Consider the following 14,077-nt stretch of genomic DNA (forward strand, 5'->3'; position numbering starts at 1 on the left):
CCACCACAGAGTCATAGAAGGTCTTCAGGAGTGGGCCCTCCACTCCAAAAGACCCTAGTCTCTGCAGCAGGTACAGCCTGCTCTGACCTTTCCGGTAGAGGGCGTCTGAATTATGAGTTCAGTCCAGTTTGTTGTTCAGATGAACACTAAGGTACCTGTAGCTGTCCACAGCCTCAATGTCCATACCTTGGATGTTCAGTGGTTGCAGTGGAGGATGCTTGTGCCTGCGGAAGTCTACCACCAGCTCCTTGGTTTTACTGGTGTTAATCTGGAGGTAGTTCAGCTGGCACCAGTCCACAAAGTTTTGTGTCAGTCCTCTATACTCCTTGTCGTCCCCATCAGTGATGAAGCCAACTATTGCAGAGTCATCAGAGAACTTCTGCAGGAAGCACTGGGTGGAGTTGTGGGAGAAGTCTGCAGTGTAGATAGTGAAGAGGAACGGAGCCAGAACCGTTCCCTGTGGGGCCCCAGTACTGCAGACGACCCTGTCCGACACACAGCCCTGAGTTCTCACATACTGTGGTCGATGGTCGATACTATGGCGATGAAAGTGGTAATAGACTGACTCACTAGTAAGTAAGTAAGTTTATTTATATAATAGCTTCAAGATAAAATCACATCCAGTGATTTTATCTTGAAGCTATTATATAAATAGCAACAAATACGAAACAGAAAATAAGACAAAAAAAACCCCCCAACAACAAAATGAATATGAAACTAATGCAAGCTTAAAGAAATTAGCTTTCAGCTTTTCAGAGGGCACAATTCCAAAGCACTTTTTCTATGAAGTAGTGCTTTCAATCCCCCAATCACACACACACATTCATAACCCAGTGGAGCAGCCAGGGATTCAACCACCGACCTTCAGTTCAGTAGATCCCCTGCTGTACCTCCTGAGCTACAGTCACCCTATGTTTTGCAAAACTTTGGAGGATCCAGTAGGGAGCCTAACAGCATTGTGTACTAGTGACTAGCTAGTTTTCAGTTGGCCAAACACAAAACTATACTGCAGATTAACTGGTGCTTCTAATACACTTAGTTAGTTAGTGCACTTCAGTACACTTTAGTTTAAGTGAAAAAAAAAAATTTCAATTACCGCAATGATTTTTTTTTTCTTAAATAACATGCCTGAGACTTAGTATCTGATTACATGCCTCATAGTCAGCTATACTCTTATTGGTACTCATACTCTTTTTGAATTGGTATTAATTATAATTTTTCTTTACTCAGGCATTATTCAGTTCAGATGTGCTATTCTGTAAGGAAATGCCATAACTGAAATATTTATTTTGAGGCTGAAAACATACAAACACTGTCTCTCTCCTGCTTTGTCCAATATATTAACAAGAACTATCAGTGCTGAGCTTTTTGCTGTCAGTCCAAAGTTTCAGTTTGTTAACTGCATGTGGAAACACCTGTTGTGGTGAAGACTGCTTCCTGTGTGTTATAATAATATAAACCCGAAAGGATGTCCTTTGAAAGTTTGAAAATACCCCTGACTGTATATAGGTTTAATACTTTAACTTTTGGAAAGAAATACATTTGAAGTAAAATTAACTATAAATAAAGTGTAATATATAACATTTAAAATACGTTTGGTGCATTTTAATTTGTAAAGATCCACATATTATTCTTATTTCTATCAAAATAAGGGCTAAAAAACTATAACTTTTTAGCTGGTGTTGTTCTAACATAAGTACTGGTGTAAGAAAACATGACTACCAACATATAAACATTTTTGCTTTCCCTAAGAAACATACCAGTCTTACACTTCCCACATACAGGATTATATGAGGACTTGCTTGTGTTTGAATTATATAAATTGGGTCATTCTAGGGTATATACGAGGCTCCAACTTGTTATAACAGTTAACACTATTTTATGTGCCCTCCCAGCTCCAAGCGGATCAGAAAATTGTATAATAAGAACAACTACCACCGGTACTACTACTTGTGTCCACAGCTGACCATGTGCAGGAGGGAAAAGGGCCGTGATCTTGGCCATTGTTTTTGCCATAGGATATACCACTGTGGTTGTTATAGTGCACTGTTGTTGAACCCTGTACAAAAACTTCCCCATGTACATTGGCTATCATGACACTTCACACTGGTTCCAACTTTAATGCTTCTTATATTAGTTTAACACTATTTTACTTTGTCTGTCTGTTAGTTTATGAACTATGTTAACTATGATGAATCAGAAGCAAATAAGGAAAACTGTTAAATTGCCATATTTTTCAAGATGAAACTACTTTCATAACCTATATTTTTATGGAAATTAACTGAATTCTTTTGTTTGTTTGTTTTTAAAGATATAGTAACCTTTGGTATTTACTAGAGAGGTTTTTGTATTGCCTTCTAACACTGTGAGCCCCAACCACTACCATACACAGTGAGGAATACCCATTCAAAAACCTTTGTCTGATAGTGTGCACAAGTCAGTGTTTTTCACTTTTTTTCACAGTGTTTTTCACTTTTGCTGCAATTAATTTCAAATGTTACTCTTGGAACTTTAAGTTTTGAGTTTTAGTTATTATCATCGCAAATAACATTTACTCTAATAATATTTTAAATTATTGATAAATAACTATTTAAACACATGCTAAAGATGATGTATTAGTTTAAAGCTCATTGTGTTCTAAAAGGATTCTTATTGTAAATATGACTTATCAAACATTCTTGTTTTTTGTATAGTGTTGTGAGGCACATACGGGAAAGAAAAGCCATCTCTTTACCTACTCACTGTTGTTTGTTTATTTGTTTGTCATTTTGTTTCAATCAGGTTTGGAATCAGGTTTTTGTCATAGAAGGTGTTACAGTGGTAGCCACTGTTATCCACTGTGGCACAACCCAATACAAAAACTTTACAGCACACTGGCTGTCATGCACTCCTTTAAGATTTTTATATTACTTTAACAAATAATTTAAATTTTATTTCAATATCATTTGTTTCACTACATTTACATTTGTTTGTGACTATGCATAATATATGGACTGAAATTAATCAAAAAAAGTTACAACAAAAAAGTTTAAAAATACAAGTGTTACAATTTTTCAAGACAAAAGTGAAAAAAAATCTATTCCTTCATATATTTTGTTGAATATTACTTTTCATGAAAATTGCAAGGATTGACCCTCAAGGCATCCGTTGCATTTCCTCCAGTAAACGTTGAAATTTTAGTTGAAGAAAACGTTTATCTAAAAGATTATTCATGCTCTGCTTTCCCGTAATCTGCTCTTGACGACAAAAGTGTCAAAGTTTGCTGGTGTCGGCTGGGCTTTGATGTCATGCTGGATTAAAGCCAAATGTTTTGTCAGTTTTGACCACCCCTTTAATGATATATCAGTACAGCTCAAAGCTCAAAGATTCACAGATTATAATGAGCGAGATGTTGTACCAGTTTGAGAAGATGAGACTTTCTGGGAAAAACAACAAAAAAAAAAACCCAATGAAGACAAAAACAGCACTAATGCGAAGGCTTTGTCTAGCCAGTGGCAAACTAATTTACCAGCTTGATCAGTCATTAAAGTTCTGATTATCTCAGTTGACACTCAAGACAATTATTTTACTAGGGTTAGCCAACCTACCTACTGTGACTTTTTGGAGCCATTCTAAATTCTGAAAATATGCCTGTTAGTCTAGTTTTTGTACAACGTTAGAATACTGATTCTAGTATTTGAGTTAGTATTGAATATTCCCAGTTGTGTAAATAGAAATGGATTACATTCCATGCTACATGTAAGAAAGGACAATTTATGATCTTATTACTTATTACTAATGATCTTAACCTGATTCTTACAGAATTATCTAAAGTGTGTGTATAAAAAGTTCTGCTATCTCAAGTACTTGTTTTATGTATCAGCATCACATCTTTCTGAGTGGAAGGATTTTGTCTCAGTGTGTATCACTGTGGTCGTAATAGTGCACTGTAGTACAACCCTATACAAAAATGGTCAAGCTAAATGACTAGCTCAAACCTACTGCCTAGTTAACACAATCCCCTTTTTTGGTAATTAAAAAAGCCATTCCAATATTAAGTCAGTGACAGACAAACATTAGAGTTAATGAAATTGTGGCATTTGTGAGAATTTGAAGCATTTTTTTTAAATTTTCTTGTTGTATTGATCTAATCTGAGAGACCTCAATATTTTTGTGCTTAATATGTAAACATATTGTGTTTGATGGGTATATGGGGTATTATGGATAGAAGAAAAATGAATCACAATGAAATTATGGTGCTTGGAATTTATAAGTCAAAACAACTAATTTCACTACTTTCTATAATGAATATTTGTGCTTTTAGAAACATAAACAAAATTGCTTTTTACTCCTTTTTAAATGTGTCAGTGAATTTTCTCTTTTCAGAACAACATGTGCCATAGTTCAGTACAAGATGTGTTTTTGTATTATCATTTAACAGTGTGGGTTCCACCACACAGTGACACATACTCATACAAAAACATTTCCTGAAGTGGCTCCTGAAATGTTCAGTTCAATGCTCCATTTTTCTGTTACATAAACAGAAATTGAAGTTTAACTAACGACTTTTACTATTTCAGTGCATTATCACCATACACACTGCCCCTTTCTTTGTGGAATGAAGTTTTTGTCATAGGATGTGTCACTGTGGCCGCTATAGTACACTGTGGTTCAACCCCGAACAAAAACATCAGCCCACACACTCACACAAAGTTACTTTGAGTAAAGTAACTTTCTGCATAAATTCTGCCCAGGACAGGTTTTTGTATTGTCACATATCACTGTGGTCCCAGCTATACACTCTGGCACACAGCCATACAAAAACCTCTGATAAATATTTTGTTTACTGTTTTTACTATTCCATGTATAAGATGACGTTATATGTATATATCTATATATATCTATATCTATATATATAGATATATATATATGTAGTTCTGTACTATATATATACATACATACATATATATATACATATATATGTATACAGTTATATATATATATGTATACAGTTGTATACATATACAGTTGTATATGTATACAGTTATATATAGTACAGTTATACTGTACTATATATATATATATATATATATATATAGTACAGTATAACTGTAGAGCACATTTCATATACATAATTCCATAATTTTACTGTCTGTGTGTAAATTCTCAATATTCAGTGGCACAGGACATGCTAAAGAGCTGCCTGTATATTAATGAAGGTCCCCTTGTAATATGCACATATATATCTTTTTTACAGCAAAAATGCCTTTTCTCTCTTAAGGAGGTTTTTGTAACTATGTGAATCACTGTGGCTGCCCCAGTTATATACACAGTGACACATAGTGATGCAAGAACCTGTGCCACAGTGTAGTTGCCACTGTGGCTTATGTTCTACTTATATGTTTACCAATTAGTGTTAAAACAAATATTTTTTGTTGTTTAAAACGTTCAATGAAAAATAAAATGTATAATGATTTTCAGTTTAGCTCAGTTCAGTCATTTTATTGTCCTCACTTAGACACTTGGCTTACAGTTACAGACAGGCTGTCAAAAAATCTTCCACAGAAACAATATAAAAAGAGCAATATAAAGTGTATGACTTTGATAATGCAAATTATTCCTCTTGTTTGTATTACCTGTCAAGAGTGAAACAAAAGAAAATACATATAATTAATTAAATTGTAATTATAGTAAAACTAAAAAAAAATAGTGACTGCAATTACACCTTTTCTAAAAGCTCAAGCTCTGTCAGATTAGATGCAGCACATGTTAGTTCTTTTCAATTTATTTTAATAATAATCATTTGTGTGCTTGTACATATACTATATTTCATAGTTATATGCTGTGCTATGTGGATAAAGCTTAAATCTTATTATTTAAAAATAGCTCAGTCTTTCAATAGCTTCTCTGTTACAGTTATATATGCCCTTGCTTGTCCTTACATCAATAACATGTTATTATGTTTTTAAGGTTTTGCATGTATGATTTACAACATGACCACTCATGTCGCACACTACTAAAATTATAATGAAAGGATTTCATAAAGAAAGACTTTACGTCGCTTATGGAGGTTTTTGTAACTGTGTGAATCACTGTGGCCACCCCACACTGTGACACACAACACTTCAAAAACCTATGCCATAGTATGGATAAGCAGGAAAACAAATATTATTTCCTTTATTTGGAATCTTTAAAGTTATCTTAAATCATTTTTAAAGACATAACATCTTTTTTATTACTTTACATTTTTCGTATGAATGTTTTGTATGTTAACATTTTTTTAATGGCTGCTTAAATAAATGCATAGGAAGTGCTATCAGTCGAAAGCTCATAGTGTCTTCAAAATCGCTGTTGCTGTAAATATAACCCCTTCTTTACAGTTTTTCCTTTTATATATTTTTGTAAAACACACAAAAAGCAAATGTTGTTAACCACTAGTGCTTATTTCTTTATCAATTTTCTGTTCTGTGTTTTGTTTTCAGTTGAATGAGGTTTTTGTCATAGACTGTGTTACAGTGGCTCCCACCATACACTGTGGCTCAAATCCATACAAAAACCTTTCATTGCACGATGACTATAATGCATTCATTATTTCTTCATATTTATAATAATTTAACAAGTAATTTTACATCGGTTTATGACTATGCAAAGAATATTTGGCTTTCCTGACAAGAATTGATCTAAACGCAGGGATTGATCTTCATGAATTTGTTGTTTGATCTGTATTTTCTTTAGTGATGGTTGAAATTGTAGTTCAAGAAAATAATTGTACACCTCTTACTGCTCTCCATCCCAACTACCATGCTTACATGCTTCTGCACATTCTAGTTGGAGCTCTTTTGTCATCCTCAGCAAAGAATTTAGCTTTCAAAGTTTCTGCCAAAATGCCATTTGTTTGTTTAGCTCATAGAGTAATTAGCCAGCTGCGAACTTTGTCAGCCATAGACTTCTGACTATTTCAGCTGGTATTGAAGACAGTTGCTAGCCAGCTTATTTAATGTGACTTTTTGGAGCCGTCGTAAATTATGAAAATATGTCTTTAGCTTCAGCTACTGCCAAGTTAACTTAAAATTAACATTGATGATACCAAAACTTTTCTTTTTTTTCTTTTCCTTTTTTTCCCAATCAGCTTAAACATGACGTTTTTGACAATTTTTTAAATGAAATTCTTATCTCTGCGAGAACTTGAATTCTCTTTAAATTTCTGCCCAATTAAAACGCAAATACCAGTGAAAAACATCTTTACAAAAAATATTTGTGTACAATTAAACTTTTGCAAAACATTGCAGCTCTGCCTGCACATACAATGCCTTTCTATCTATATGAGACTTCATGTTTATTTAAAGAAAAATAGCAAAATTGCTATTTTTCGAAAGTCATTATTTATTGAGTTTGGTATATATTTCACAATGACTTCACTTTTACACGTTATATAATATTTGTATACCGGTAATATTTATTTACTTATTTCATTTTATAGCCTCATAACACAACAGTAAAATAGCTGAATTGACAAATGCCATTTCCTTATCTGAATGAGAGAAGAGTTTAAAGCAAAGCATAACAGGGTTTTTTCTTAACCGTTTCTAATGTTTATTTATTTGTTTCTTGTGCGAATATATATTGTATTTCATTGGTATATACTAGGTCATGTATAAGATATAATTTCTAGTGTTTGGATTTTATTAGTCAAAAAGTTATTTCTTTTAATATATTTTATATAAAGAATAATTGCCCCGCATATTCTCTCCTTTCAAAGAAGAACGTTTTTGTATTGCCATTTAACAGTGTGGGTTCCACCCCACAGTGTCACATACTCTTACAAAAACTTTGCCTGCTAGGGTCCATGTTCAGCATGTTCTGCATGTTGCACTGTTTACACTAAGCAGGGATGCCTATATATATTTACTTGCCACTTTATGGACACTTTATTAGGTACACCTTGCTAGTACTGGGTTGGTTTTATTTTATGTATTTATATACAGTAGAAGAAGGACACTAAAACACTTTTTGTCTCACCTAATGACTTGTTTTGCTCTATCACCATCACATATAGTCACTTTCTTAGTGCTGTGAGGTTTTTGCCTCAGGATGCATCACTGTGGCTGTTATAGTACACTGTGGTTCAACCCCATACAAAAACAACAGCTCACAAACTACCCATTGTAATGACTAAACGCCTGCACTTCAAGTATGGATTTTTGCCTTAGTTTAACCAAATCCATAAGGCCTGCAGTGGTACTGTAATATTCCTTGTTTTTCATATTACAATACATATATAAATAAATACATACTAACCTAAACAACATTTTCTAGAATTTTCCTTGACTGGTGACAATAGCCCTTTTGTTCACACTGAACCAGTTTCATGTTTTATGAAGTACACTGACTTTCTGCATAAATTCAACTTATGTCAAGTTTTTGTATTGCCAGATAAAGTATCACTGTGGTCCCAATGATTGAGCTCATTTGAGCTTTGTGACATGGCACATCATCCTACTGGAAGCAGCCATCAGAAGATGAGTACACTGTGGTCATAAAAGGATGGACATGGTCAGCATCATACTTAGGTAGCTGGCCTTTAAGTTATGCTCAGTTCATGTCCAAAGTGTGCCAAGAAAACATTCCCTAACCCATGACACCAATGATACAGGGCAGGATAGGATCCCAACCATCCGCATTTCACAGCAAAAATCAAACGCCATCAGATAAAGGTAATAACTGTCATCTTACTTATAAATTGCAGACAGATTGCAAACAGTACAGTATTCTGATGAATATAACCTTTCTTCTGAAATGTGGCAGAGTAACACAATTTCTCATTTTTGAGGCTTAGCGACTTTCTGTATAAGTTTAGGACAGGTTTTTGTATTGCCAGATTTCACTGTGGCTCCCATCATATCCACTGTTGCAACTAGTGATACGAAAACCTCTGCTACTTTGCAACTGCACTATCAGTTTTTTTAAAGATTTTTTTAAGATTCAGTTTCATGAAAGTGTGGTCTATTATTTTTTCAGTTTTATATATCTCTTTTATTAGTGTTATTATTTTATTTTAAACCTTGAATCCTAACTATTATATGTCTTGAAACCTAGTTATTAACTAAATAGTAACACGCATTTAGATACCTTAGTCAGGTATAACACTGTGTGGTTTGTATAGTTAAGAACAAGTTCAAACAAAGGCCAAATATCCCACAGAAGAGAAATAAACCCAATATGTTAGCGTTGAATATTAAACAAAAAGAGGTGAATGATCTTTTTCTTTGTCTTCTTGGGTCTTTTTGTGCAAAGAAATACTTTTTTGATGCAGTGTAATTTATAATACATGCTGTATGTAGTCAGTAACCCTTTTGTCCATACAGGGAGAATTCATCATATTAGTGGATGTGTTTAAGTTTCATAAACAGAACTTTGGCAAATATTCTTTTGCTGCCATTTAGAATATGCTCATGCTTTCTTCAGACACAATGTAATGATGTCATGTTTTTGTTTTTGTCAATGACAGGTTTTTGTCACAGTACGTGCCACTGTGGCTGCTATACTGCACTGTGATGAAGTCCTATACAAAAACTCCACCCTGCGAACTGTCTGTCTGTATATATACCTTTACTTGTTCAGTTCAACTTTGAAATATGATTAGGATACATCAAACTCAATAAAAAATATACCCCTGGTAGCGAAACAGTCACTGCAGTTGTAAACATCTAATATGCATTATTGTGGGAATAATAATTATCTTATTAGACTCTTGTTTTTTTCATTTGCATTTTATGTGAATTCTAATTTTTCAGTAGCAGGAATGATAATTTGGTTTTGATTTCACAATAATGATATTAACAAAATCTTCTTTAACAAAAAAATGTTGTTTTTTTTCTAAAAAAAACCCCTTTAATTTTAGGATATGCTAAAGAGCTGACTGCATATTGATGAAGGCTCTACTTACACGTCACACATTTATACCTTCTATTAATTAGGACTGAAAAAGGCAAAATTCAATTTAATGATCGTCATAAATGTTTTTTGTTTCCATTTAAAATATGCTCATGATTTCTACAGAAACAATGTTTTGATCCCCCCATGTTTCACAATGACAGGAGGTTTTTGTCACAGTCTGTCTCACTGTGGCCGTAATTTTGCACTGTAATACAACCCTTTACAAAAACTCCACCCTTCAAACTTGACATCATATCTGCACATATTCATTAATCATGAACTCCATGAAAGAATATGAAAATATAGTAAATGTTTTAAGTGGTACATTTTGTATGAATTCTACAAAAAATAACCTCAGTATTACAGAAGACAGAAGAGAGAAAAATGTGCTTCACAAACTGTTAGTCTGTATTTTAAATGCAGGAAAAAAACCTAACAAGTACAAAGACTGAGTACATACATGATTTTAAGTCTATCATCCAAAGTCTTCAAGTTAACTCATTTTTAATATTTGTAACTGGTCTAATGAAAAGTGTTTCTTCAGAGGTTTTGTAGCTGTGGCCCTCTTTTAACATACAGTCTAACTGTCATACACATCTAATGAACACAATTCATTTTGGAACTAATAATTATTTCATTATTATATGTTTTTGTTTGCACAGCATGGATCAACAATCAAATCATTAAATCTTCCTTTTTGGTAATAAAAAGCTTATTTCCATCAGAATTTTAGGATATGCAAAAGAACTAACTATATTAATGAAGTTTGTCCTTACAGTATGCATCACACAGTCTAGTTGCAGCAGAAAGACATTGCCTTTCAAGGAGGTTTTTGTAACTGTGTGAATCAGTGTGGCCGCTCCACACTGTGACACATGTTTGTTCAAAAACCTCTGCCACCGTGTAGCTGTCACCCATTATGGAATATAAGCAATAAGACAAATATTCTGCCAAAATATTGTGGCCATTCTATATAAATATGGCCCCCTTTTCATGAATATAAATTAAAGATTTAATAATTTGAATAAAATCTTGCAATAGCTTTATTATAAGAGTTACTATTGATTAGTTATTACTATTGTGTGCTTCTTTGCAGTTATAGAAAACACATTTATTTATTTTTTTACGTAGTGTATTCTAATAATTAGTATGTTTTATTATTGCTGTACCTATTTCCCCATTTTAACTGTGTGTTACAAATGCCTAAATTAGTCATTAATGGATAATAATTAATGATGACTAAATATATTTATAAATAAAATATACCTTTTTCATTAGTTTTACCTGATCAGTACTGTGCTTCAAAATTTACAGGACAGAGGAAGAGGAGAGGGGTTTCACGACATAGTTTTTGTTATGGGGTATAACACTGTGTAGTAGCCCCCATAGTATCACAGTGACATAAGCTCTTACCAAAACCTTCCCACTCTTGCCAGAACTTAAGAGTTTTAGACTATGAAAACAACAGGATGTTCTAGTTAAGATGATCACAAAAACAGAGGCATATTTTAAAAAGGTTTAAGAGAATATTTCTGTTTTATCTGTATTATTATTTTATGAGAGTGGAAATACATTAATGTATTTTCCTTCTTTGTAGCTGTGAGTTCTTGTTGAATAATAGACTTAAATCTTTTGGAGTCACCTGGCGACTTTTAGGTCTTCAAAATACGTTAAACTTAAGCTTGCTTGACAGGAAATAATTGTTGGTTAAAACCTCACATTTTGTACACTTCTGTCCACTTTATGTTCATTCTTTCATTAATCAGGGACACACCGTTTCACACTATATGTTTTTGTCTACATAAAGACCTGTAGGTGGCAGCAGAAGCAAGGGTTGAATTTGTACATGTCACCTCTCTGAATACACAAAGGAGGCAGCCAGAGATGGAGTTCCTTTTTTGCTGCTTCAGTTTCTCAGCCACACAGCAGCATTATCTGAATGCAAATACAGATAAAAATAATAATAATAATAAACACCTTTTAATGTTTGCATGAAGTAAGTGAATTCTTTGGTTTCCAAGCACTGCTTCTATTCAAAGCATCAACATCTTCCAACTGTTTTATTAACTGCAAAACAAGCTAACCCACTAGGTGGTGGTATTTCATCATGTTTCCCACTTCAGTTATTCACTGGGTACTGTGTAAAGCTGTACATATTTGGTGTATTTTGAGTTTTTATACAGGCACAGATGAAAATGTTTTAGATGAGGTTTCAAAACAATACAGTGGTTAAAACTGAATGGATGTTAAATTATGAAGGATAAAATGTTAATTGCAATAAAACGGAAACAGTGACTGTTCTTAACTTAGATGCATGAGTAACTGGACAATCTATGTGTTTATGCTACTTTTGTTACTTTAATTAAGAATATTGATTTGTATTACACTTGTACTATATTTTGTCCACACAAGAATGATTTAATGTTTGAAATATTTTGTATTATCCTGTTTTTAAAAACATTTTTAAAAGAAAAAAAATCCCCACACAAAATCAATAGATCAATGTCAACATCGATTTTCTGTGTGTGCATCTGTGCGTGAGAGAGTATATGCATATGTGTGTAACTGTACAGGCTTGATTGCTTTTGCTTCTTGCTTTGTCTCCTCACTATATGAAGTTGTGAACTACCTGTTTCTGGCTGAAATCCCTGTGCACACAGGTACCGACTGCTGACTTCATGATCTTCATTGAAATCTGGAATTTTGTTGTCTTTGGTTGGGCCTGTCTCCTTTATTCCTGTGGCTGAGTTGTGGCTTTTGTCACTCACACACCTTCACATTGCTTCAGTTGTTGCGGTTTGCAGTTGGGAGCAACCTTCCAATCGACTTTTGTCGATGGAAGACTTGTCATGCATTGATGATACATTCATGAATTCAGTGCTGATTGGGCTTTTTCCTATAGAATAAAATACTATAGGAAATTAACTCATTCACTGCCATTGACGTCTATAGACGTCAATTGAAAGCATACGTTGACTCATGGCTGGCAGTGAATGAGTTAATACAGGTCACTTATTCATCTAAGCTTAAAATTATATATATATGTGTGTATATATATATATATATATATATATATATATATATATATATATATATATATATATATATATGCTATAACAGTGATCAGACAAGAGGCAAGAGGATGCAAAGGGGTCTGCATGGGATCCTACATGGGATCCTACAGCCATGTTGGTGTAATTAACTGGGAATGCTTTTTATTAGTGAAGTGCTCAGTGAATACCTCAGGCAGCAGAAACCCAAGAAAGAGGAGGGAGACGAGGAACCATCATGGAAGGACAGGCCCCTGCACGGTATGTACCACCGGCAGATAGAGGAGGTGGCTGATATCCAGAAATCCTACCAGTGGCTGGACAAAGCTGGACTGAAAGACAGCACAGAGGCACTAATCATGGCAGCACAAGAACAAGCTCTGAGCACAAGATCCATAGAGGCTGGGGTCTATCACACCAGGCAAGACCCCAGGTGCAGGCTGTGTAAAGATGCCCCAGAGACAATCCAGCACATAACAGCAGGGTGCAAGATGCTAGCAGGCAAGGCATACATGGAACGCCATAACCAAGTGGCCGGCATAGTGTACAGGAACATCTGTGCTGAGTACAACCTGGAAGTCCCGAGGTCAAAATGGGAGATGCCCCCAAGGGTGGTGGAGAATGACCGAGCTAAGATCCTGTGGGACTTCCAGATACAGACGGACAAAATGGTGGTGGCTAACCAACCGGACATAGTGGTGGTAGACAAACAGAAGAAGACGGCCGTAGTGATCGATGTAGCGGTTCCGCATGACAGCAATATCAGGAAGAAGGAACACGAGAAGCTGGAGAAATACCAAGGGCTCAGAGAAGAGCTCGAGAGGATGTGGAGGGTGAAGGTAACGGTGGTCCCCGTGGTAATCGGAGCACTAGGTGCGGTGACTCCCAAGCTAGGCGAGTGGCTCCAGCAGATCCCAGGAACAACATCGGAGATCTCTGTCCAGAAGAGCGCAGTCCTGGGAACAGCTAAGATACTGCGCAGGACCCTCAAGCTCCCAGGCCTCTGGTAGAGGACCCGAGCTTGAAGGATAAACCGCCCGCAGGGGCGTGCTGGGTGTTTTTTTTTTATACATATATATAGTTTCTTGAATGCAGTTTGAGAGGGTGTGGTT

General features: G+C 34.8%; 1 protein-coding gene across 1 annotated transcript in view; it reads right to left on the bottom strand.

Annotated features, from left to right (window-relative positions):
- LOC113020942 (immunoglobulin mu heavy chain-like) overlaps positions 1–14,077 on the bottom strand; it is a 140,167-nt gene that overhangs the window by 9,267 nt on the left and 116,823 nt on the right. The gene's annotated exons all lie outside the window — the stretch shown is intronic.

The sequence above is a fragment of the Astatotilapia calliptera genome, chromosome 4 (genome assembly GCF_900246225.1).
Source record: "Astatotilapia calliptera chromosome 4, fAstCal1.2, whole genome shotgun sequence".
Classification (NCBI taxonomy): Eukaryota; Metazoa; Chordata; class Actinopteri; order Cichliformes; family Cichlidae; genus Astatotilapia; species Astatotilapia calliptera.